Raw genomic sequence first — 26,065 nt, forward strand, 5'->3', positions numbered from 1 at the left:
TCTAGATCAGCGCTGGCTGGCCTAATGAACCCCCTGGTGTTCACCAAGAACCTCCGTAAGGCAGGATGGGCTTCGCTGCGGAGGATCGCAGGTCGCGGTCCACTGGTCTGCCTCTAGAGGTAAGGATGTAGGAGGTAGCTCACAATCACACTAGAACTGGAAGGTAAGTATTAACCACTCTGTGGTCAGGATAGCCGAGGTCTGGTACACTGGAGTGGAGATATATACGTAGTCAGCAAGCCTGGGTCTGGTGCACTGGAGTGGAGATATATACGTAGTCAGCAAGCCTGGGTCTGGTGCACTGGAGTGGAGATATATACGTGGTCAGCAAAGCCTGGGTCTGGTGCACTGGAGTGGAGATATATACATAGTCAGCAAGCCTGGGTCTGGTGCACTGGAGTGGAGATATATACGTGGTCAGCAAAGCCTGGGTCTGGTACACTGGAGCAGAGAGCAATACGTGGTCAGCAAGCCTGGGTCTGGTACACGGGAGCAGAGAGTCTGGGAAGTCAGCAAGCAGATCTGGTACACAAGGAATTCACACAGAAACGTCAAGTCAGGGAACAGAAGAAGTCGCTCTGACGCTGCCCTGGGGTCAGAGCAGAGTTTTCATAGCTAGCAGATTTGAATTCCCCGCCCTGTGCTGTCATGTGACAGCGCTGCCGAGACCAGAAAGAGAGAGAGGATCGCGGCGCTGGAGCGAGGACAGGTGAGTTGTAACAGTTACAGGAACAGTCTCTTTATCAACAGACATCAGCTTTGACGACTGTTCCTGGATCCAAGTAGCGCTGCATATGTATCAGTTATACTTTGTAACATTCTTATTGTATTTTGCTGCTTATTTCTATTATATCTCTTTTGTGCATTGGAACCACACTGGCGTCCCACTCACACATTGCAACATGATGACATAATTAATATCTTTATGATGTACCTATCGTGGCCTGATGATGCTATCAAGCAACAGTGAGCTGGACGTTATGATGCATGATAGGACATATGAGGCAAGCTCAAAGTTTAAGTCCTTCCCTCCCAGACACCAGAGGGGACATTTTAAATGCTCCAGTTCTGCCACAATACTATGCCCCAAAGGTGGTTCCATTAGTGCCACATCACTCAGGGCATCAGAAAGGCACACCTAATGGGGGAGCAGAGAGATACACATGAGACAGAAGAAGTAATAGAGAGGTACATACACAATTGGAAAAAGAAACACTAAAGGAAAAGAGATGATAGAGATATAACAACGAGATATAGATGAGACACACATACATGGGGGGTAGGAAATAGTCAGTGGTGCTCTGGGAAAAGAGTGAAAGTGAAGGACTCACCTGAGTAGATGTCGGAGTGGGATCCATATTGTTTAAACTAACTGGCTGCATGCTGCCTTCTTTATGGCAGCGCATGGTGTGAAGGAAGGGATATCCCTTTTAGAAGACGGAGCCACCCGAGCAGCAGTAATAGGCTGCACAGCTCCTCAGCCGTTTACTGGCGCTGCCAGACTACAGAAAAACCTCTGGTGAGCTCAATTACTGGCCTCTGCAAACTGGAGATGAAGGTGGAGATGCAAGCATAGGCGGAAACCCGCCTCTAAGTGCGCTCCTGTTTCTGTAGGCGAACATTGCCTCTGAAATTACTTGTTCCTAATAATAAATAGAATGAAATAGACACTGTTAATGGTGAGCCATGGTCACAAACGGGTTAAATGTAAGTGTTTACTGTGTACCTTGAGTAGGGAAAAAATCAATACTTACTAACTCTCCCAGAATATCCAGAAGACTTCTAAAATAGTGGGAGACTCCTGGACTCGAGAGAGCCTGGCAATCTCCCTAATGCCTATCCAGACTTAGAAGTCTTGGATGGAAACCAGCATGATGATGTGATTAGTGGCGTCACACTCCACCCATTGCAACATGATGACATAAATAATATCCTTATGATGTACCTATCGTGGCCTGATCATGCTATCAAGCGACAGTGAGCTGGACGTTATGATGCAAGATGCATCATTTAATCCTGCTCGCTCCCAACTTCACAGTTTCTCTTTGAATCTCCCGGAAGTGAGGTTTGAAAAGTCAGCAAATATGGGCAAGATAGAATAATATACAGTACAACAATTTTATCATTGTAACCTTAAAATAAGAATCCATGCAGAATGGATAAAACCACCAAATAATTATTTTCACTATCCTCAAAGAAAATAACTCAGTTCCAGGACAATTTATTACATTGAAAAAATAATAGTAAATATATAACAGTCTAATTATACATTTTAAAAAGAGTAGTAAAATATTTATTCTAGGCTTTGCCATTGCATCTGATACATGGCATAGCTGTGTTTAGAAGTCTGTCTAGGCAGTTGCTAGATTTTCCTTACAAAGCAATGCAATGTTCACAGGGAGTTGTGCATAGACACTGGTTACTCTGGTGAGGCTGGACAGCATTAACTGTGAAGTGTTTGCCGACATGAACATAGGCAGCTAGATGGGGACACCGATGCCACATGAGGATGACACTATGCTTGTCCTGCTTAGTAAGTGGTTGGTTGAGCATCTCTGCTTGCCCTTGGGCCCATAGACATCTTAAACCAGCCCTGCTTCTGCTATTTCTTGTAAGTGCTATGTTGGCTAATAGAAATGTTAAGGGAATTACAGGAAAACACTAAGCTTTACACTAAGCAAGGAACAAGTCATAATTTACTAGCATACCAATATATTTTCCCTCTTAACTCAGATGAAAATAGAACAACGATTTTGTTACAGTGCTGCAAATACAACCTGTCACGATTGACCCTGCCACATCCATCTCATTCAATATCACTCTAGCATATTCCATAATGAGTTTTCTTTACAAAATGATATTGAATCAAGAGTCTTTTGTGACTGCTAATATTTTCCATGTTGTGTTTTCCATGTTAAAAATACATTTCTCTTCCACCAGCTTTTATGAATTAGTGCACTCCATTGAGAAGATCTTAATTATCTGAACTAAAAAAAATCCTCATAAGATCAAGATGCTGACACTACAGTTTCAGACAAACTGGATCACTCTTCCTCTACACCCTCTGGTAGCTCTGTGGTTTTAACATGTGAGTTCTCATAAATTAATGATATATCTGCACAGGTGCAGGAAATGATTGGACTGATTTATACTGATTGTTTCATAAAGGCACAAGTATTGTAACAATGCATAACAACCAAATAAACCAATAAAGTATACCACTCTAGTATAGTATTAACACTGCATGCATTTGTATATGTATGACCATGTTTACAAATACTGTACAAAACTAAAATGTATGAACACTTCTATATATTTTATTTAAAACAGCAATTGTCCTTAGAGAATAGGTTTGATTTATTTGAAAGTGTCTTAATTACATCAACTGTGATGTATTTTATATTATTGTAGTTGTTTATAAACTCAAAAGTGCAAAAATGCATCTCCATCAGTGCAAGCACTGACACACCTGTTTTTTATGCAAAAACGCCTGATTTTATGAAATGATATTGGCTGCAAAATTTGCATCAAACCAATGAGAGGCAGGTCAGTGATAGGTCAGGCATTCCTTGCTAAGTGTGGGCTGGGTGGAATTGTGCCGAGGAACGCAATCACAAGCAAAAATAAGATTTTCATATGTGGGAAGAGATGATTTAAATGTAATTGAAAGGGTGAAGAGGGCCCCTCTAGAGGCCATTCCCGGTTTAGTAGGAAGCAACAGAGTATTTTTCGCACCAAACACTAGCTTGTTTTCTACATGTTCTCAAAGGTGGCAGAAACTAGGCGTCAGCCTGTTCTTTGAAGCCTCAGCTTTTTGCATTTTTCAGGCTCACTTTAATCTGAAAAACGCATTTCTTCGTGCACATCCAATCCAACTAAATAGTTCAAACACAAAGTGACCCACATAATAAAAACAGTCTCAGTGTCCGGTCACTCTTGCCATTCAGATAACACATAATGAGTCTCAAACAAGCAGTATTTTAGGAGAAAAACAGAAACATTTAAATAATAAAGGGACGGTCCCTAAGTTGATCATAAGATGGACTTTGTTTTTACTATTTCACCATGCGCACTTCCAGCCGGGCCCACATATCTGCAAAAAGTGCTGAACTGCAGATCTGCAAGATGCAATCTTGGGCATCTATACTGTGCCATTGTAATAGTCCGTACAAAAGTGATTAGGATAAGATGGAGGTTGAAATTTAAATGTAGCGTCTATCTAAAAAGGTGAACATGGAAGGCTGGCTAAATTGCAGCTAAGACAATGTTATTGCGGATTTTGCAACCAAAATAAGAACTGAGATCTGCATAGGACCGAAGGATAATAAAAGCTTTGCTGTATCTTTAACTGAACTATTCTCTGGAGTGTTAATAGTTAATCTTTGGGTACGCCCATCTGGTGTCATAGGGGAGGGGTTTAGGACTATAAGTTGGATGGGCGGAGTTTGCTCAGTCCTTGGCAGTTTGGAAGTTGCAGCGTGCAGACGTGGATCCTGATAAGTATCTGATTTCCCCTCTCTGTCTCCTGTTTTTTCCTGCTTGTACTCCCCTTTTTTCTCTTGCTTTTCCCACTAGCGTGTGTGTCATTCTCACCTAATTTTCTCAACCCTCTGTTCTCTTTTTCTTTTACGAAATTCAACCCTCTCCTTTTTCTCCCTTCTCTACTAGCCTCTCCCTTACCCCCCCCCCTCCCGCTAACACCCCCCACCCCCCCCTCCCGTTTTTGGTGGTGTTGCATTTTGGCCCAATTTCCCTTCCAATTCCCCAGGTGCCTCCCCCAGCAGTAATGGCGGGTGTTGGTCCCCTTCCTTCCTCCGCTAGGCCCAGCGGTTCCCCTCCCTCACCTGCACGGAGATTCAGTGGCAGGCTGAGGGTTCCTCCTTCCCGGGCATCCGCCGAGGGTTATGGTGGTGTTAGCGGGGGTCGCAGAACCGGAAGTGACGGCCCCTCCTCTCCGATTATCCCGGGTTCCAGCGGCAGATAGCTCCTCAACGGGCATAGTGGGAGCCAGTTCAGTCATCAGGGGTAGCAGGAGTAGTTTGGGCCCAGTAAGGGGGCAGAATGCAGAGGCAGGTCGTGCCTCAGCAGGTTCAGCGGCACATAGGGTTTATAGCAGGGGCAACAGTGTGGTTCGGGGGGAGACATCAGTGGCCCCTGTGGGTCCTGGTGTTAGGGGCATCCCGGTGGGAAGGGGGGGGTCCTGTCACTCAGTCTCCGGGGAACATAGGGGTCAGGTGCGGGGTTCTTCGGGGTCTCAGGTCATGGGTGGGAGCCCAGGGCAACGGTCCTGGTCTGGGCATAGGAGAGGCACGCACGGCTCGGACGAGCGGCGCGAGTCACGCGATGGGGGTGTTCCTGTGAGTGAGTCCCTGGGGGCTGAGAATTATAGGGAAGTTTCAGGCTGGGAGCTTGGTCAAGGGGTGAGTTCAGATCATAGCAGAGAGCATAGAGCAGCGTCCCGTGGTTCCCGATCTCAAGCTTCTGGTAGTAACATTTCTTTCTCAGCAGAGGCCGGAGGGTATGAGGAGGAGCGGTTCGTTGGAGTGGAGCAAGTCGGCCGTCACCAGGCATGGTCCGGGGACGAAGGCTGGCAGGTGAGCGTGATTTGTTTGATGTACCTGATGTGCAATCCGTGTGGTCCGATTGTTATAGCTCTAGTACGGGTTCAGATAAGTCTGGGTCTTCCTCCAAGAAGCTGATTAAGAAATTGCGCAAGCATTTTGTACCGCGCGCTGGGGCCAGGCCGGCTGACGGGCGTTTAAGGCAGACAAGAGGTTCCCGTCTTACAGGGGACGAAGAGCTGCGCTGTGCTAGTACCGGGATACTGCAAGGGGTTAGAATGGTAGTCAGAGACAGAATTCGTAAAGGCCGACTCATTGACATGTTCGCTATGACCAATAAGGGGAAAAAAGTGGTAGCCCAAGCCCTCACACGGGGTGGCGCTGGGGAGACGAGTTATAGGTCATACAAAAACTGGCTTACGGGGGCCTACCTTTTTGCGGCGTGTTATTTAGAAACACGCCCTACAGAGTGGATGGACATGTTGAAATATTTACACATGATCCACGAGATGTATGCATCATCACGCCCCGGGGTATGGCTGGCCTATGATGAAGCGTTTCGGGAGAAATATGACGGACATGCGAGCCTCATGTTGGGATTCAAGGATGTTGAGGTATGGTTACAGGTGTCCCAAGATGGCGGGGGAGAGTCTTCACAGGGTTCAGGTTGGCGGCAGCCGTCGGGGCGCGGCAGGGGTGCCGCGCCCTTTGAGGGTAGGGGCCGCTGTTTCCCTTTTAACAAGTCCGGTTGCCTGCGCGGAGCGGCGTGTAGGTTCTCACACACCTGCACCCGCTGCGGTGGAGGTCACCCAGCTAAGACTTGTGACAGGCAGAGTCGAGGAGGGGGTGGCGACGGAAGTCGAACGGCTCCCGGACCTGCGGAAAGCCGCGTCGCCAATTAACGTGGTCAATCTCGGCCGCTGGCTGGACCGCTACCCAATAAGATGGGCTGCAGAATTTTTACGGGAGGGTTTTAGGCATGGTTTTTGGTTACCTATTGAAGGGTCTGTCGAGATCGCCTCGATGGTTAACCTAAAATCTGCGAAGGTGTTCCCCGAAATCTTGGCAGAGAAGATGCGTAAAGAGGTGGCGCTTGGGCGGATGGTTGGGCCTTTTGCGAACCCTCCTTATCGGAACCTGGTAGTGTCACCGGTAGGGGTGGTTCTTAAAAAGGCTGCGGGGAAGTTTCGCCTAATTCAGCACCTCTCTTTCCCAAAGGGTGCATCGGTTAATGATGCCATCCCGGAAAAATTTTGCAGGGTAGTGTATCAGTCTTTTGAGGAGGCGCTGGAGATGGTGAGATCTTTTGGGTCCGGGGCTTTGATGGCAAAGGTCGACATCGAGTCGGCTTTTCGGCTTCTTCCATTGCACCCGGACTCGTTCCCTTTCATGGGTTTCCATCTGAGCGATGGTTACTATGTGGATAGATGCCTCCCTATGGGGTGCGCAGTTTCATGCTCCTTCTTCGAGTGTTTTAGCACGTTTCTACACTGGTGCGTTTGTGCCGGAACCGGTCACCAGGGCGTGGCACACTATCTGGATGACTTCCTTGTAGTGGGCCCAAGCCAGGGACCCACCTGTGGGGATGTTTTGTTTTCACTTAGGGCTCTTTTTCATTCACTTGGTGTCCCGGTCGCGCATGATAAAACTGAGGGTCCTACTACCCGTTTAGCGTATTTAGGCATCGAGATCGATACGGTCTTGGGTCTTTGTAGGCTTCCAATAGAGAAGGTAGTGAAACTGCGGGAGCTTATAGGGGTGGCGCTTGGGTCTGAAGGGATGTCATTGAAAAGGACTCAGTCTATACTGGAACTTTTTAACTTCGCCTGTCGGGTAATTCCAATGGGTCGTGTGTTCTGTCGGAAGCTGGAAAGGGCAACGTCAGGGCGTAAGGGACCTCACTGTCGAGTACTGCTATCTGCCGAAATCCGGACGGATTTGGCAGTTTGGGATCTTTTCCTGCGGGATTTTAACGGGGTTAGGTTGTGGCCTTCTCCCCCTGTGTCTAGTAAGGAGCTGGAGCTACATACTGATGCGGCAGGGGGTGTGGGCTTCGGGGCATATTTCGCAGGTGACTGGTGCTCTGCGCAGTGGCCAGAAGAATGGGTGCAGGCCGGCTGGACTGCTAACCTGTTGCTGTTAGAAATCTTCCCGATCATAGTCGCCCTTGAATTGTGGGCCCCCAGATTAGTAGGGAAACAGATAGTTTTCTGGTGTGACAATTTGGGTGTCGTGCAAGTAATCAACTGGCAGAAGGAGACCTCTCAGCCGGTCATCACACTTTTGAGGAGATTAGTATGGAGGTGTTTAGTCGATGACATTAGCTCCAGGGCGCAACATGTTCCTGGGGTGGATAATGCGCTGGCAGATTCATTATCCAGGGGGGAATGGGAGAAATTTCGAGCCTTGGCACCTCAGGCATCCCTGTCGGGTTCACCTTGTCCCACTTATATCTGGCAGATTGTCAAGCCGGAGTAGAGGGTCTAGCTGAATCATCATTGGCACCCGCTACCAGGGAGAAGTATCGTTCGGCTTGGCATGACTGGTGTGCGTTCCGGGACAAGGGGCGCGAGTCAGTGGCCTCAGGGCATCAGCTAATGCTAGCGTATATTTGGGCAGGTTTCAAGTCCGGTAAGTCCAAAGCGGCAATGTCAGGGGCTTTGGCCGGGATATCCTTTTTTACCAGGCTTAGGAATGAGGTCGATTACACGAAAAGTTTCATTATAGCCAAAGCATTAAAGGGTTGGGCGAGGGAGCGCCCTGCGCTTCCGGATGGAAGATGGCCCATCGGTGAGGCTTTGTTGACGGAATTGCTGGGGGCTATTAAGGAAGTAGCACGTGATGCATTTGAGACAGCCTTATTTCGCGCAGCATTTGTCATGCTTTATTTTGGAGCGTTTAGAGTAAGTGAGGTAGTGGCCTCTTCTAAGTCTTGTCCTTTGTCAGGAATGTTGGCGCAGCATGTTATTATTTCCCCTTCCTCAGTATGTTGTAAAATTAGGAGATCAAAGTCTGACCAGTTAGGTAGAGGGCAGTGGGTTACATTGGCCCCAAAGGTGGGTTTCTTAGTTTGCCCTGTTGTTATTATGAATGAATTTGCTGTTATTCGTCCTGTGTCTGCAATTCCGTGGCTGGTGCATGGTGATGGTACCCCCCTCACCCGGTACCAGTTTACGGCAGTGTTTAAGCATACATTGTCTAAGCTGGGCTTGGACAGATCCCAGTTCGGCACTCATTCATTCAGAATTGGTGCTGCCACGTCTGCAGCTTTGGCTGGGGCATCAGAACGGGCCATACAGGGTGTTGGCAGGTGGAAAACCAAGGTATATAAACGTTATGTTCGTCCTGCTCTCCTTACCTAAATCTTCCTATCTTTTACCTATCTATCCCCTGCGGTGGTGGCACAGGTCTTAGACTGCTTCGGCCTTTGGAGGTCGGGCTCGAAGGGCTTTCTCCATTTTTTTCCCACTGGGTTTTTTGGTTTCACCTTCGTCTGTGCCTCCGCCCAAAACCTTTTTCCTTCTTTTGTCGGTGTGGGCGTGTTCTTGGGTGTTTGTGTCTGGTGTGCTGAGCATTTGTTAGCTCTTGTGCTTTCTGTGGTTTTGTCAAGTTCAAATTTTCAACATCATAGGGGCTCTCTGAGTTCCGTTTTTCTGGATGTATGAACACGTATGGTTGCTGATGACTAATGTTTGGTTTTCTCCACCCTACAGACCATCGGACCCCGCTGCGCATCTGGGTGCTGGGACACTCTTATATTCACTGGGCTCGATTGCACAGGGCAGCTAAGGATACTTCTCTGTTTAAGGGGGCAATGGTAGTGCAGTGGATAGGTCGTAGAGGTCTTAGATGGTCTGGTTTTCGGCATCTCCTGAGTAGTTATGTTGTCGTTCAAGGGGTACCCCAGGTCATAGTTATTCATCTGGGTGGTAATGACATAGGAGGGTGCAAGTCGGTGGATTTGATTTTGCGTATCCAGGAGGACTTGGCTTGGGTGCAAGCATCTTGGCCTTCCCTTGTCATTTGCTGGTCGGATATTGTGCCAAGGATGGCTTGGCGTGCGTTTCCTGAAGGGCGTGTTGCTGATGGAGTAAGGAGGAAAATTAATTCGGTTGTTTCACGGTTTTTACGTTCCATGGGTGGTTGGCGGATTGTACACCCGAGTATTCGTTATCAGAGCCCCTCGCTATATAGGGGGGACTGAGTTCATTTGAGCGATGAAGGCATGGTTATTTTTGTTCGGGATATTTATGTGTTTTTAGCATCAGAAGGTTTTAGTATGGTGGCGGGCCGCGGATCCTAGGGATCCGGGCGTGGCCGGAAAAGCAGTACAGTCGACGGCCAGTGGTTTGGGCCCACATTACGGTATTGGGCATGGTGAACCCGCCTCCCTTCGAGTGAATCGGCTATTAGTCTCGGTTTCAGGCACCGCCCTTGTGGGCTGCCCTGTGGTTGCTTCCAGTATAGCCCAGAGGAGGGGCGGGTTCGGTAGATTCAGGACGTGGTGCCCCGTCCAGGTAGATATGTGCGCCCGGGGTTTGATTGGTTGGTCCCCCACTTGAACCCAGGGGTTTGGTTGTTCCCCAGTTTGTAGTCCTAAGGATATGCTAGGACAGTTGGGTTTTGCCTGGCACACGTCGGACTGACTGCTTATTTCACCTCCACCATGTTTATGAATAAATCATTTATTTGTGCCCTATTTCAGGTCTCGTGTCATTAATTCAGGTTATAAGTGATAAGATGAAGGAGGTAAAGAGGTTAAGGTATCAGACATAAGACTTTTATAGGAAAGCAATATGCCAGCTTTCAGCCACACCTGTATTTTTAAGGGTAATTAAGGTCTAAAGGTATCTGAATGTAACTTTTGTTGTCAGCTTGTTTGTCCCTCCACAGCTTCTGTAACCTGTAAACTGTAATTAGCCTCTAGTGCTCCCTTACTTTGGTGTAGCATAGATAACGATATAGTTTGTTTGCCAGTAGTTGCTGTGCTATGGTTGTATGACAAAGAAGAATAGACTAAATATTGCTATTTATTTGTGATCTACAGGCAATTGACTTATAAATCCCAGTTTTTTTAAACATTTGGGGGGAAAATTCATCCGAGATCGCACAATTACTAAAAATGCTTATCTCTCACTTATAAGCATAGAACTGGTGAATCTATGAGAGATCAATTTAATAAATCAAGATTGATAGTGAATAAAATAAACTCACTGGTTGCACACACTGCAAATCAAAAAAATATGGTGGTTAACCTGCTTCAAAATGTTGTTGTTTTTTCTGGCGCGGGCAAGCCATTGGGTGATTGGGTACCATTCCTTTTTCCGAGTAGAGAGCAGAGCGGCGGCATCATTGCCAAAAATGTAGGTTAGGGGGCGGTGCGTGCACAGTGCAGAGCTGAAGGGAGATGTAAAAAATTCCATCATTACATTTATGGTCGCAGAACAGTGGTTGAAACAGATCTCAAGGTACTGGAACACATGCTTCATAATCCCCTAACAGACATCCAGACAACTTATCCAGAAACCAGTAACAGAATCTGGAGGAACATGTGCATAAAATACCACCTCAAATTATATTGAACCCTTATTTATGTCTTAAAGAACACATAATAGTAAGTTTACCTTTACTTCAACTGTTAGAATTATATATTCTATCACTTACATTGCTGCATATTTTTATATTAACCACTTGACACACTTTTGCAACGTGCTGAAGAAACAAAAAACTTTTTTTTATTTGTTATGGTATCTGAGTTAATTTTATATTTTTTTCATGAAGATAGAGCTTTTGGTAAAGTTTTTAAATATCTAGTGGTATTTTTAGGGTCATGAAAGCTACATTCAAAGAAAATACTGACACAAAATACACCTTTCACGATGATACGTGTGATTAGTAAGCAATTAGTGCATCCCAAGAAATATTTCCTAAAATGCGTTCCCTCTATTTCTCTTGGTTTTTTTAGTACCTAATACGTGGACTTTTCTCTAGTTTAGAACAAGTTAAATGAGCAGAAATGAGGGTGTGATTCTTCTAAATATTCTTATTTATTTACTTTCTTTTTTACATTTGTTATTTTATTTATGTCCCTCACTAGGGCATAATAGACCTCGGGGGAAACTATAAATATATTTTTATTTTATAGCAGCTAGTGTTAGAGCTGAAAGAAACAGTTTCCTTTAATATACACTGCGATAATGTAGGTCTTCTTAAATCCAGTAGCTCTCTCCCATACAGGGAACACTGGTGACCATGTGATAGTCAAAAGTTATGGTATAAAGAACTATTGCAGCCTCTATATAATGCAATCTATTGCAAGCTGTGCAAAAATCGAGCTGGTAGCTACTCCCCCAAGTGTGATGCCAATACTCTGCATTGTATAACTGCCATCTACATGTTGTGAAAACTCACAGCCTGGTTCGGCCCTCCATAAAAACAGGCATTAACAGGTTAATATGCTTCCACTGTGAAGTGGGCCAAAATGAAGCATAATGCGTCCCTTTAAAAGTAGCAGCCAAGATTTGATCACTGCCAAATGCACGGTGGTGTCAGAATCACTCTGCAGACAATCACTAAAGCAGAAACACATCCAAATATGCGCTCTCTCCATCTCTTGAAGTTCCTTGAATATTGGTTTTGCAAACAAAATCACATTTTTCATTCATGCTCAGAAGCAGGTGCATTACTTTAGCTATTCAACATTCTCCACGACCTGTCCATCCCATGTCTAACCGGTACTTTGTAAGGAGCTAAAAATTTGATTCCCTTTAAATGAGCACCATCTTGCAGTAGGCGTAAATTACAGGAGTAGGAGACGTCGGGTGTCGATCTCAGGAACAGGATTTTACATAGTAGCAGTGGGGGCATAAGTTATTCCAACATTCAAGGACAAACTGCATCCTTGCCACCTTATGGCAGACACATAGTACTGTGCTATAACTGCCAAATAGGACATAGAGAAGTAGAGAAGATGCAGGGCCCCTCCTTGTCCTTTGTAGGAGAGAAACTTAAAGTGTTCCTTACTGACCACAGCATCCTCTCCTCCTTGTATAGTAGACTAGTCAGGCATTAGTTGTCTTTTCTATGTTCTGTGCCTGGGCATCTGTTTGTGAGCAGCATGGTGGTTCAGTGGTTAACACTTTTGCCTGGGGTCATGAGTTTGATTCCTGACCATGGCCTTATTGGTGAGTAGTTTGTATGTTCTCCCCATGTTTGCATCGGTTTCCTCCCACACTCCAAAAAACATCCTGGTAGGTTAATTGGCTTCTGACAAAACTAAACACTAGTCTGTGTGTGTGTGTGTGTTAGAGAATTTAGACTGATGTGAAAGACAAAATATTCTCTGTACAGCGCTGCAGAAGTGGTGGTGCTATATAAATAAATGGGGACGATGATGTCATGCAGTGCAGCACTGTTCAACTCCAAGGAAAAAAAAACATCTATCATCTCCTAAGAGAATTTACACTAAGGAACGTACCATATGACAATAGGAAGATATTTGAAAGATCAATAAAAGAATCAAGCCTAGCCTGCTGGAGCATTAAAGAGTGTTTCTATAGAATACTTGCTACAATACATACTCATTTTGCTACACTGCTCTCTTAATGTGCAGTAAAGTAACCTCTCGCTGTATGCACTTTGTAATTCCTGGTTTTTTTTGTATATTTTTGCATTTGGTGTGCTGCAGAATTCGGGGATGGGCTTAGGTGGGCCGAGGGTGAGAAAAGGTTGCGGAGCACTGATGTAATGTAAGGTGATTCATGCATATTGCCCCCTTGGTCTTCATAGTTTTGCCATTTTCTGTCAGTCCCTAGCAGGAGGAGTTGATGTACAAGATACTGCACAGCACCCAAATAACAGCTTGAGACATGAGAACCGGGGACCAAAGGAACGTGACCACGTAAAGGCACAGCAATATGTATTAAAACATGGTTCTGTGGGAAAATTTTAAGGTTCCTCTGGGTTGGTTTACTGACTTAAGACAAATGAATGCACTGAAAATCCACTATATCAACTCACACCTTTGATGTGCCTGATAACAATCACGATAGAACCTCAGGCATTTGCCTGCATTATCAATGCACCACATTTAACCAGGTGCAATCTTTATACAGAGAGATGGAAGCCACACACTATGACTGCTGCCTATCGTGGGTAGTCCCACAATAAAATCTTACTGTGTTTGGAATGCACAATTCTCATAGAGATGGCCTTTTGTATTACAATACTGTGCAATTGTTGTTCTTTTTTTCTAACAAAAGTATAGCTAGTAAAGTCCTGTATCTCTTTTGCATTAGATTTAAAATTACTGGTAAACAGCCTTTTGTATTGTATACTAGTTAGACTTACTGTTGTGAATGGCTGACATAAAGAATTATATGATGAAATTGCTTTTGGCTTTGATCTTAAAATGAAATTATATGTTTACAATGTCTCTTGTGAATCTAAAAAAAAAAATAAAAAAAAAATCGAGTTTGAAATACACTTGAGCTTCTCATTTCAGTTGTCATAACACAAAGACACTACATTTTAATTAGGCTATATAATTATATAGCCACTGAATTGTCAGATGATGCAGTTAGAAGGCTGAGTTTCATAAGCAATTTCCTGGAACAAAGTATTCTTAGGCAAATATAACATGATGGCTAGGATTTCAGAATAAAGTCACACATGGTCAATAAGTTTTAATAAGACGCTTTTATTTTTACAAGTTACCCAATTGCAACTAAATGTTGCTTTATCTGGATACATTTTACCTTCTCCTTTTATCTTTTTGTGCGGTGCTTTTCATGTGTGTTTTGTCAGAGGCATTAAACAAGTATTGTACTTACTTGATCCGCCTATGTAATCAGGTCTCATCTACTTATGTATTATCATTTATTTGTGTTCTACATTATATTATCACCAATATAGATAAAACATGTGATGATTATCTTTTAGATATAGCCTACTTTTATTGAGTCATTTCTGTGTATTTTGTTTCTTACACCCCCCAAATCTCCATCTTTCATTTTTTTTAAATGTTGTTTGTTTGTCTCCTACAATTCAGATGTTCCCTTTTGCTACACAACTGGAATTTTGGAACCTTTTATAATGTTTGCTTAGTTTTATAGCTAAAAGCAACTATATTTAACATTTCTGTTTAATCAGACTGGATTTTTGCTGTATAAAAATGCAATTATTGTACCAAATGTTTCTATTTTATTAGATGCCTTTCTTATTTTTATTGTGGAACCTCACTGAAACCATAAATGTGATCCATATGTCCTTCTGGTTCTCCTGTACACGTCACCCTCTCCTCCCAGGCCAAGTCTTAGCCAACCAGCAGCTAGATACAGGTATGGGCATACTGTTAAGTGACATAAAAGGGATGAAGATGAGAATGTCCACAGTAGTCTATTTGTTACAGACTTCAATTATTGAACATGTAATGACTCATCATTAAGCTGCAGAAGACAGACTATACCTCTATTGGTGACATTTACAAAGAGCACAATGGGCTTTTGTTATTTTACGCCATCATTGGAAATCACTTATAAAGAGCAAAACAGCAGCTCTACAGAGCAAATGCAATTTTGTGGCAAATTTTGCGCAAGTTTGACCAGCTTTCCAGTGGTCGCAAGGGTTTGTGGGGCAAGATGGCCAAATTTGCGGAAAAGCAGAAGTTTGCACAGGCAGTGAAGTGAAAATATGGAGCAGAGCAGAACATGGAGCAGAACAAGGTTGCTTAATGGGTACAGCTGTCTTAGTAAATACTTACCGTCTTTTTTCTGCCCATACCATCAGTTCCTGAAATGACACAGATTCAACAAACCCGAAAGGAATAATTTCTAAAACATTAATTTTTTTCCAAGTGTACTAAGGGAGTGTATGCTAGGTCGGGGTTACTGTGTGTTTTCCCTCTGTCTAGGGGACTGGTTTGGAATTTTTCCATGGACGTCTTATAAACTCTAACTAAGGTGCTGATGCTGTGTTGGAGGCAAAATGGGAGTAACATATTCTTAAAACAAGCATGGAAAATGAGCATATTTCCTCCCATATGCAGAGACGTAGGCATCTTGAGATTGCATCAGTAGCATGTGCACCTGGCTTATGATAAGTCATCCTAATCAGCGCATATTTGCACCTGCCCTACAGCACATGCTAAACATACGCCTCCTAACGTGTTTCTGCAGGTCTGCATGAGGTGCCTTTAGTGTACTCGCCCTGCATTTGTATGCCCCTTCCCTCCCACTATCCCGCCTCTTCAGACGCAGACAGGTGTAAGTGTCAGGATCACGCAAGTCTGCATAGGAGCATATGCGTGCACCCACTTTCTGCGCGTGCACAGTGCGATTTCATGTAAAACACACTATGCATGAGCCCCTAAGTGATGAAGAGTGAGAAGTTATAGTTTGCATTTCACAAATGTGATCAGCTGCGCATTCAGTCCCATAATCATCATCATCACCACCATAGGCATGGACAAAGGTAGATGGTTAACATGTTTACTTTTATTTTGGAAGTGACACCTGGTTTGGTAGGTACTCTGTGGTTCTCCCAATAGAGACTATGATGATTTCCCCTATGCTCGATCAGGACCAAGGTTCCGAGCTTTGTTCCCTGGTGACCTCGACTGACATTTAGTGCACATAGAGGTTTATCTAGAGTTGGACACATTTGTCCTCTGAATGTAAGCAGATAAAGACATACACAAAAAAGGAAGGTTGAGGCAGACATATTTCAAGGTGTGTTCAACTCAAAAACTGTAGTATTTGCTCCAGGCGTGCAAGTGTGTATACTGATACCTAAGGATAGCATAGGCCGGAGAATGCTAGTAATAAATGCTAAAGTTGCATTACCCTATTTGTACACAATATAACAATGTAATGATGTGTCATACACAAGAGAGAATAGAGTCTTTCAGTTTTCAATAAATGTGAAAGTTTTCACATTTGCTTGAGCAAAGAGACATATTTTTGATATAAAAAAATCTACAAAAAAAACTTTAGGAGTCAATGCTTCACTAATAAATGTGCAAGTGTGGCTTCTAAAGCCTGTTGTAGTAATATTTTCTTCAAGGGTGCCTGTGGTACAGTGTAGGGGGGCAGAGGGTTCCTAGGTCTCTCACTCATGTTGCTAATGACACTACCCCATGAGGAGCCTACAGTACTTATACCAAGTTGGAGGCACTGTGCAAAACTGAATACACGGTAAAGAGTCCATTCACAGACAGGACACACAAAGATTGGTGCACCCTAGCAGAGGAAACAAAGTGTTACATTACAAATAAGGCTAATATACTTTTACTACAGATATTTGCCTACATGTGAGATACTCACCCACATAAGAATACTGAGGCGAATACGCTGTAGTTTAGCCCAAAAAGTCTTGTTTGGAGGTGAAGTAATCCCTGGTAGTCAACAGGGACAATTTTGGCTGATCGGCATGGGGTAAAAATCCCAGGTTCATCCTGTTATTGTGACAGGAGGCAACAACATGTCTATCCTATTGGCAGCATTAATAAATTCAGTTTAAACCCAATCTGCTAGTAGAAATGGGATGAAATGAGTGTGATAACACTAACCATTCTGTTTCTCGTTTCTCACATAATGTGGATTATAGCAAGTATTTTTTATAGCCTTTGCTTTTGTTCCCCAGCTCACCAGACTACAACTGCATTGTCTAATTACATGTGGCTAAGGGGACATTGTAACTCAGTGTAAATATATATATTGTGTATTGTATATTGATGACTTGCAGTGAGGTCATTCATTGTCTTTAAAGTGAAGCCAGGGGGATTATGGGTAGGGATCAGGTTTCAAGATGCTGGAGTGGGAAAACTAATTAGTGTCCATTGTTCTCACCAGGCTAGTCCAGACAGGCCATCTAACAGGGGAGGTTCTGTGGAAGGACACCTCATCTTCACTCCCCTCACCAATCCCCCCTAGTCCAGCACTGACCAATGGTTAAGAAGAATAGACCCAGGGGTTTGCCCAGGGAGGGGAAAGACTGTGGAAATTAGAACCGATATATAAGGAGTCACTCCAGGGGAAAGGGGGGTTTCATTCTGGGATTTCATTCATGAAGATTGCAAGATCTGGTTTTGAGTTGTTGTTCTCTACTAGAGTCTATATATGCAGCTGAGAGACATCCATGAGTCGTGAAGTCTGGACAGCCAGGTGACTCCTTAAACTAGTGGGATAAGGGACAGATGATGTGGTAAACCTGCCTGGCATTTATTTACTGTGTGTACATAATATTCTAGTGTTGTTTGTATGACAATAAATGTACTGTTGTACTTTTCTAACTGCATTTGCCTGAGTGACTATACGAATCCTAGAAGGTACTGGGTAGACTTCCCTGGCATAGGAACCCAGCGTGAAGTAGGTAGCATTGGGCCAGAAAACCCAGTATCTTCACAAGAAACTATTAGTCAGTTCCAATTAATCAATTTGTGCTGTCTGACAAAGGCGACCTAACACCAGTCTCCTGTGCTATTGCCTCGACTAGCCTGTTCATAAAGCCTGTATTGATGACATCACCCATGGAATTAATTACATAGATGATCCAGAGGAATTTCAAAAAATAAAAAGCATAGTCCAGTTTTCCTTAGTAGGGGGAAAATCCTTTCTAACTACATACTGTCAATTGGAATTTCCCTGGATCAACACATTATCACAACACAGTGGTGGAATTACCACCATTTTAGGAAGTGCTGTTTCTACATGGCTCAGAGATGAGGGAGACCCCATAGCCGCTGCCCCCATGCAGTGGCTGTAGTTGCATCACTGCCTGCACCCACTATCATCTATCAGCACAGAGCACATGCAGAAAAGCCTAAGCGAGGTTTCACTGTGCATGTGCCAGCCCCTGTGCTGCTAAGAAGACTTTTTGGTCTCCTCTGTTGCCAGCACTAATGAATTAACTGTAGCCAGGATGTTCTACCAACTATTTATTAATGGATCCAAGTAATAACTAGCGGTTTATCTAGATAATGTCATGAATGGTGCTTAATTAACCACAAAAGATCACAGTTGCCTAGCAAGGAGAATATTCTCATAAAACATTGGTGATATAGGGACACCATAGGTGTCCTGGACATCAAATTGGTGGTTCCACATTGACAAACATTAAATGGAACCAGGGATCATGCTACATTAAGATACATGGGATTTCCTCTCGTCATCATATATGGGATCTACATTAAGTGACATTGTCATGTCAATAAATTACCCCCACTACGGAGTGGAACTTTTACAACAGGTGTAGCAACACTCAAACATGCCAATATTTAGTGCAGTCAAATGTAAAATGATTGGTTGTCATAGTCTTCAGTGTTTTTAGTAATTACTCCCAACGTGCGTGTAATACACTTGCAGACATGGCATTGTGGCCAGGCCACATAGGCCTGATCCTAGGGCAACAGTAATGTAGATTGCCTCTTTCTTACTTACCATATGTATCTGGATATATATGGTGGAACTGGTGCATTGAAGCACACATGCCTCCCAACATAGAGATCCAATAACTAATATAATGTAAGTGTTTCTTTCATATAAGTGTGATGTAGTGGAGGTTGTGACAAATGCTCAGCAGTGATGGGTAGGAAGAGGGGCAGCACAGCAAAAGTGACTTATGGGACAAAAAATTAATGGATGTCACACATAATGAAAGTGCACCCAAACCATCAAAAATGGCACCAGGGGGTAAATGTATTAAGCTGAGAGTTTTCCAGCGGGTTTGAAAAGTGGGGATGTTGCCTACAGCAACCAATAAGATTCTAGCTATCATTTTGTAGAATGTACTACATACATGATAGCTACAATCTGATTGGTTTTTCAAACCCGCCATAAAACTCTCAGCTTGATACATTTACCCCCAGATCCCTAACTTTTGTTTGCCCTTCCTTGTGGCTATCCCACCATACTTTGACCCTGGTATCTTTTGCATCCTGACACTGTGACTATTTGACGCATATTAAAGTTAATTGTTCATTGACGTTACAAGTTGATTATTTTTAATTTTTATAACATTAGAAGTTTATTTTGAAATGTATCTTTGGGGTTTCAAAAATAGTGGAAAAGTAACTATCATCAGCAGTATGGAAAACATATATCTATTTTCCATATTTGTGCCTGTGTTTTCCTATGCAAATCCCATAAAATTAAAAATATATTTATTTTAATATGTTAAAAAAAGAAAACCCAATAAATCTTAAAAGCAAATAGCATAATATTTACTGCAGTAAACTAAAAAATAAAATTGTTGTTCCGAGTGCAATTGAAGCATAACAAAAATATTATGGTTGCTCTAATCTTGAAAATAAGCATCTGGTCATGTAAGGGTTAAAAAGAAAGGATTGTAAAATTCTAAACCTCTGTACTTACTGTATTTTACACAGGGACCAAGAGCTTCAGGACAAATACCTCTTTCTCTCTGCTTTAAGCTTAAACTGGTCCTAGCAATGTTATTTATAAACTTCCAGTGAACAATAAACTTCATCTTCAATACTTAATAATATAGATTAGGTCTGGTGAGATAAATATTTCTACTGTCTAATATAGTATACTTTGGACCTCATTTACCAAGGGTCTTATTTTGAGCATAATGCAATTTTGCATCTTGTAAATACACATAAAAAAAGAGAAAAAAATAATTCTTGTGCATTCATTTTGAGTTCCATTTATCTTAAGATATGTGCAGCTAAAAAATAGTGTAAGAATGTGGCCACACCAAGATACTTACAGTATAAATCATTTTTTAAAAAAATAACATGTCCCCCAACATGTTACCAGCCCCATAGTTATAACTCAGACTATTTGCCGCTAATGTGGGGGACAAACAGTGCGAGACAAAAGCCGCAATGAGAACCAGGATGTCCCTGACTGTGCTGGTCACACTATACCAAGGAGACCCACAACATTGGTTCTGAATTCTGTAGGGTTATCAGGCTTGCAGTAAAAATGTGAACTTCCCCACCTGTGGAAACTGTGCTGAATAGACTGGGACTCATTCCAACCCCCTGGGCAGTGGGGTAATGGAATAAAATAGAAAATTAACACTTTAGTGCAGTGCATCCCAAACTTTTTCAGTTCAAGGCACCCCTAAGCCAAAATAATTACCAAGTAGTCCCCTGCCTTACTTACCATCAGCCCTGGCTGCGGCACCCCTGTAAGATCACCACGGCACCCCAGGGAGCCACGGCACACAGTTTGGGAACCACTGCTTTAGTGTGTGGAACTACAAGTCTGAGCGTTTTTCTCATGCTCCAGCCAATCAGAGGTCAGCCTACCTGATTGACTGCTAGCATAAAGGCTGCTTCTCATTCATTTCATAATGACTCTATTATGAGCAAGTCAGAATTTTTTATTCACCTTGAATTATTTCAGGACAGAAGACAAATAGAATCCAATAGATTTAGGAGTGTAATTAAGATGGGAACAAAAGTGTTAAAGCAATTATTTCTAAACAATTTTTCTTAAATTACACACTGTTTTTAATTAATATGATTTAAGTGTGTGGAACTATAGGTTCCAGTGGCGCTGCCTACCAGGGCATTCTGGCATTTGTAATTCCACACACTTTAGTATGGATTTTCTAAGTTTAACATATTATTGTGGCCCTCACTGAGGTCGGGATGAGTGCCACTGCTACTTAGCATTGTATTGGTTTTTTTTTTACCTTGTGAAAGTGCTGAATTTATTTGTTGACCAGATCCCCTTAGGGAATTCAACCCTGTGCTGACCTGGATGACCAGGCAGACTGCTAAAATAGAGCAGGTAATTTTTCTACAGGAACACTTTCCTGTCTAAGGTTGATGGCAATCTGCTGTGATTATGCAAATCATGTCATCAAGCCACACCCAACTCACCCAACACTCAGGGGGCAGAGACATGATAACGTTATAATACATATTGTTCCACCCATTTGATGAAGCAAATGGCATCAAGTTACGTTCACCTCTTCTTTTCAAATCTGTCCTCTGTATTTCCTGGAAGACAGCTGTGAAAAGTAGGGATGTATGTGCAGATTTTGCGTAAAACGACTCATGTTACAGCTAACAAGTATTGGTAAAAGTAATTGAGAAAACATTGTCTGGGGTATACGAAATCACAACAATTTATGAGCATTAACACTTGGGGGTAAATGTATCATACTCCGGTTTCTTCAAGTCGCCAGAAATCGGCAAGATGACAGCTAAAATTTAAAGCGGCGCTGCCTTGTAAAGGGAAACTTGCCTTTACAAGGCAGCGCCGCTTTAAATTTTAGCTGTCATCTCGCCTATTTCCGGCGACTTAAAGAAACCGGAGTATGATACATTTACCCCTTGGTATGCTTTGAGACAATTGTAGAAGGAGAAACTTTACAGGGACTTAAACTAAACATAAAAATTTGCAACAAGATATCAGCATTAACACTTGATGTTGTTTGAGATAACTGTAGGAGTAACAACTTTATAGGGACAAGAATGCGTCACAGTATGTTTTGAATATGCGCAACTGCCGGGATTTGGTTGGTCAGTAGGCCCAGGAAAGTCTAAGTAACGCGCAACACAGAGACGGAACTAGCGAGCTGTGGTCTCCGGTGCAGAGAAGCAGGGAGGAAGGTACCGGGGCCTACAGCTCGCTAGTTCCCCATGCAGCGGGCCCCATTATCTTCATGGGCCCTGGTGCACCGCACCTGCTGCACAAATGGTAGTTCCGTCACTGGTGCAACAGACACAAGGACAGTTATAACCATAATGTCCACTCTTGTGTCTTTACCACTATCTGAAAATGTCATGTGGCTCTCACCGACCTGAGAGCAAGCTGTTGGCTAAATAGTGGAATCCTGTTGAAGTACTACATAGAGTGGGAGATACAGACAATCATCATCATCCCCATTTATATAGCACCACCAATTCCACAGCAGTGTACACAGACTATTTGTCACTCATATCAGTCCCTGCCCCATTGGAGCTTACAGTCTAAATTCCCTAACATACTTATACACACACACACAGACTAGGGTCAGTTTTGTCAGAACTCAATTAACCTACCAGTATGTTTTTGGAGTGTGGGAAGAAACCGGAGCACCCGAAGGAAACCCACGCAAACACAGGAAAAACATACAAATACCATACAGACAATGAGATTCTATAAGAAAAAACATTTTATTTTGACTTTAATGATAAACCAATGTGATTAGTATATGTCCAATTGTAAAGTGCTACGGAATTTGCTGACGCTGTATAAATAAATGTTGATGATGTGAGTAAGGTGCTGACACAGGGTTACGAGAAACCCTTAATTAAACAGTATTCACAGTATATTAAATACAGACCAGATAAGTTAAACTTTTAACAGACATTTTAATAAAAACTGACTAAAGACAATATTAACATTCTTTAAATACACATATCAGTAAACCATTTATTGTGTGAGCTTTTTATACTCTTTCTTCTTTAGGAATGTACATATATCAAAATAGCCAGAGGTCTACTAAGAATGTAAATGCAGCTCACCAGTCTCCAGGCTCATCAGCCTTTCTGTATTAGAGATCCAGTCCAATTTTGAAGAATATTAAGACAGTTTCTTATAACTGTGCAAGATGGCTTTACAAGGTAGCTGTCTTGCCAGGGTTGATGTTTAAAGTATGATATAATAAAACTGTAATTCCCTGTCGGGACTCTTTTGAATAATGCAGAGAATCTTTGGATTATCCGAATACTTACTTGATGGGTTCCGACGCCTATAGACTCAGAAGCTAGTTTCCTGTAATCTGGACTGTTTGTTTTCAAGGGATTCTGGATGAGGACTGCAGGGTAGCAGGCAGCGCAATGACTCTGGGCACTGGGTATAACACAGAAAAGCCAGTGAACGGATTAGAGTTTAGCTCTTATCTGTTGTTTAGAGCTTTACAGCAGATAAAAAGCGTCATGCTATAATCTAAACAGAATTGTGTTTACTGCTCTTAAAGAGTGCTACAAAGACTGTTACACATGTGGTACTAATGATCATCAAGAAGAGCAAAATGGCACACACTACTATTCCCTCTATTGCCCTTTTACACAGTGTCTACGCACATGTTTGCAAGGGGTAATCCAGCCCCCCCTCCTCTCTGGTGGCACCAAGTTTGGGATGAGACATTTAATGTTTAGCATCAGTTACAGGATACAATGCAATATCTAAATTTGGATTTAAACACAAATAACAGTAATTTACTATTTAACAAAAAAATGTTTCTATACATGGGGGTATGGGGGTATTTCCAAAGGACACACACAGACAGGACAGGAGACCCCTGCTGTACATTCAAGCTAAAGAATTTGTTGATTAATGTAACACCTCCCCTCAGATCAAATCCTTAACCAACATACAACTTCCTGTCTCACAATGCTACATACACATGCTCTTAGTGTCACACAATATGCTGCTTAAAAAATGGCAATACCTTACAAATCAAAACACTTACAATAATATACCAAGCATGCTCTGCTGATAATAAAGACAATAAGTTACCTCTTACTCTTCTTGTGTAGGAGAAGGTGCATTTAGCCACATGCTACGTTAACAAATGTATTAACATTTTAATAAATAGAAGATAAAGTCCAGGATTATAAACAACACCTAAATGAAAAAGGACTAGTCCTTGGACTTGATTGATTTTTATAGGAGGTGCACTTTCCCCCAGTCCACCTGAGCAATTGCTCTGTACGGCTCCCTAAAGTTGTGAGATAAGGGGTGTACACAAGCTGGCTGCTCTCTGGAGTGGTGGCTCTCTCCCTGATTTTAACTTGTTTGATGCTTTTTGACCACTTGTAGCTGGTAGTAGTTGCCTTCTAATGCACAATGTACTGGCTTCTGCAGTGATAGCGGTTGGATTGGAAGTAAATTACTATATTCATGACTCACAGCCTTTGAGTAGTTAAAACTCTTTTAAGGGGAAACTAGAGAGTAAAATACATGTAAGACCCCTTTTCCTAGCACTCTGAAAGGGGTGGTAAAATGTTCTCTCTCTCTTCAGTGCCTCCACCTGAATCTTCTACACAGAATGGTGGGATGCAGACTATGGGCTAGATTTACTAAGCTGCCGGTTTGAAAAAGTGGGGATGTTGCCAATAGCAACCAATAAGATTCTATCTGTCATTCATTTAGTACCGTCTACAAAATGACAGCTAGAATCTGATTGGTTGCTATAGGCAACATCCCCACTTTTTCAAACCCGCAGCTTAGTAAATCTAGCCCTATGACTGAATCCACCAGGGGTTGACTTGGAAAACCCATTGTACTCGACCACACCAACCCTCTGAATAATAATGTACCGCACACTGTGGTTGAAAACAATCAACTGGGTGTTTATTTTGGGGAAAATAAATGGGAGAGGCAGATTTAAATATGGGGAGATTCTGAATGGGATAAATGGGAAAGCGGGTAATATAATAATCAAAGAAAACTGTACAGTAATAACGAAACAACAAGAAGGCCACCACACGTAGATTCAATGCCGCCCAAACTCTCCCACAACGCACACACACACATATAAATAAACAATAATCACAGTCCTGATAATATTAAATATTTTGTTAGGTTAACTAACTAACATTGGTGCACTTGTTGAAACGTTGGTAACTTGCATTAGATCTCTGATACTTGTAATGTCTATATCTCTGCACGGTAACATAGTCTCTGATAATATGTGCAGATTTATGTAAAAAGGTCTAACTAAGAGTAGAATTACAGGTGTAGCATTCTCTTCCTAATGCAGCATTAATGTTGTCATATTGTTTGATGTGTTATAACTTATCTCTTTTCCCTTGGATGAAGAAGAAGAACTCAGCCACTGGTGGGTCATGGACTAACCTGATTTTGCTAGCTGTCCCTCTCTGCTCACACGCAATTTGCTAATAATGGGATTCTCCCTCTCTGCACATAGGTTCGCTTTGCTGTGTAATCTCCCTCCGGCTTAGGCTGCTTGATAGTGGATTTTCTGCTGTGATCCAGCTACAAGACCTTTCTGTGCAAAGCTACACCAAGATTCTCTTTTCATAACTTGGGTATCCCTCTCTTCCTCTGTACACTCAATCTTTTCAGCAGACTCTCCTTTCCACACACACCTCACTCCTTCTCTAGTTGCTGTCACATGTCTCTGACTCCCAGCACCTCTTCATCTCAGCTTTCTCCTTCCTGCCTCCCTCTCCTTTCCTCCCAGGCTCTCTGGCAGGGCTGACCTCAGCTTCTTCCTGCATTTCCATTGCAACCTCAGCACTTGGCTGCTTATTATAAGCCGGCCTGGTTACACTCAGTGTGCACATAACAAATACATAACTAAATATATGTAACTGCCAGTTGGTGATGTTTAAGAAACTGCAGGGAAGTACCTAGAGCCGTAACGAGGGCCGTGCGGGCGGTGCGACCGCCCAGGGAGCAAGGCCTAGTGTGGGCACAACACCCGCCCGCCCTTTGCATGTCAGCAGTGAAATGGCAAAGTAGTACTACTACTTTGCCCATTGAAGACAGCCAGCGCGAGTGTGCCGGCTTGCT

General features: G+C 42.9%; 1 long non-coding RNA gene across 1 annotated transcript; it reads right to left on the reverse strand.

Annotated features, from left to right (window-relative positions):
* LOC142149937 (uncharacterized) lies at positions 1 to 25,859 on the reverse strand. The gene is made up of 5 exons (XR_012690934.1): positions 25,639 to 25,859; positions 23,257 to 23,374; positions 10,817 to 10,958; positions 1,332 to 1,643; positions 1 to 394 (listed from the first exon to the last, which is right to left on the reverse strand). It is a non-coding gene; the product is annotated as an uncharacterized LOC142149937 (long non-coding RNA).
* Between the last annotated feature and the right edge of the window lie 206 nt (positions 25,860 to 26,065).

Source organism: Mixophyes fleayi, chromosome 4 (assembly GCF_038048845.1).
Source record: "Mixophyes fleayi isolate aMixFle1 chromosome 4, aMixFle1.hap1, whole genome shotgun sequence".
Taxonomy (NCBI): Eukaryota; Metazoa; Chordata; class Amphibia; order Anura; family Limnodynastidae; genus Mixophyes; species Mixophyes fleayi.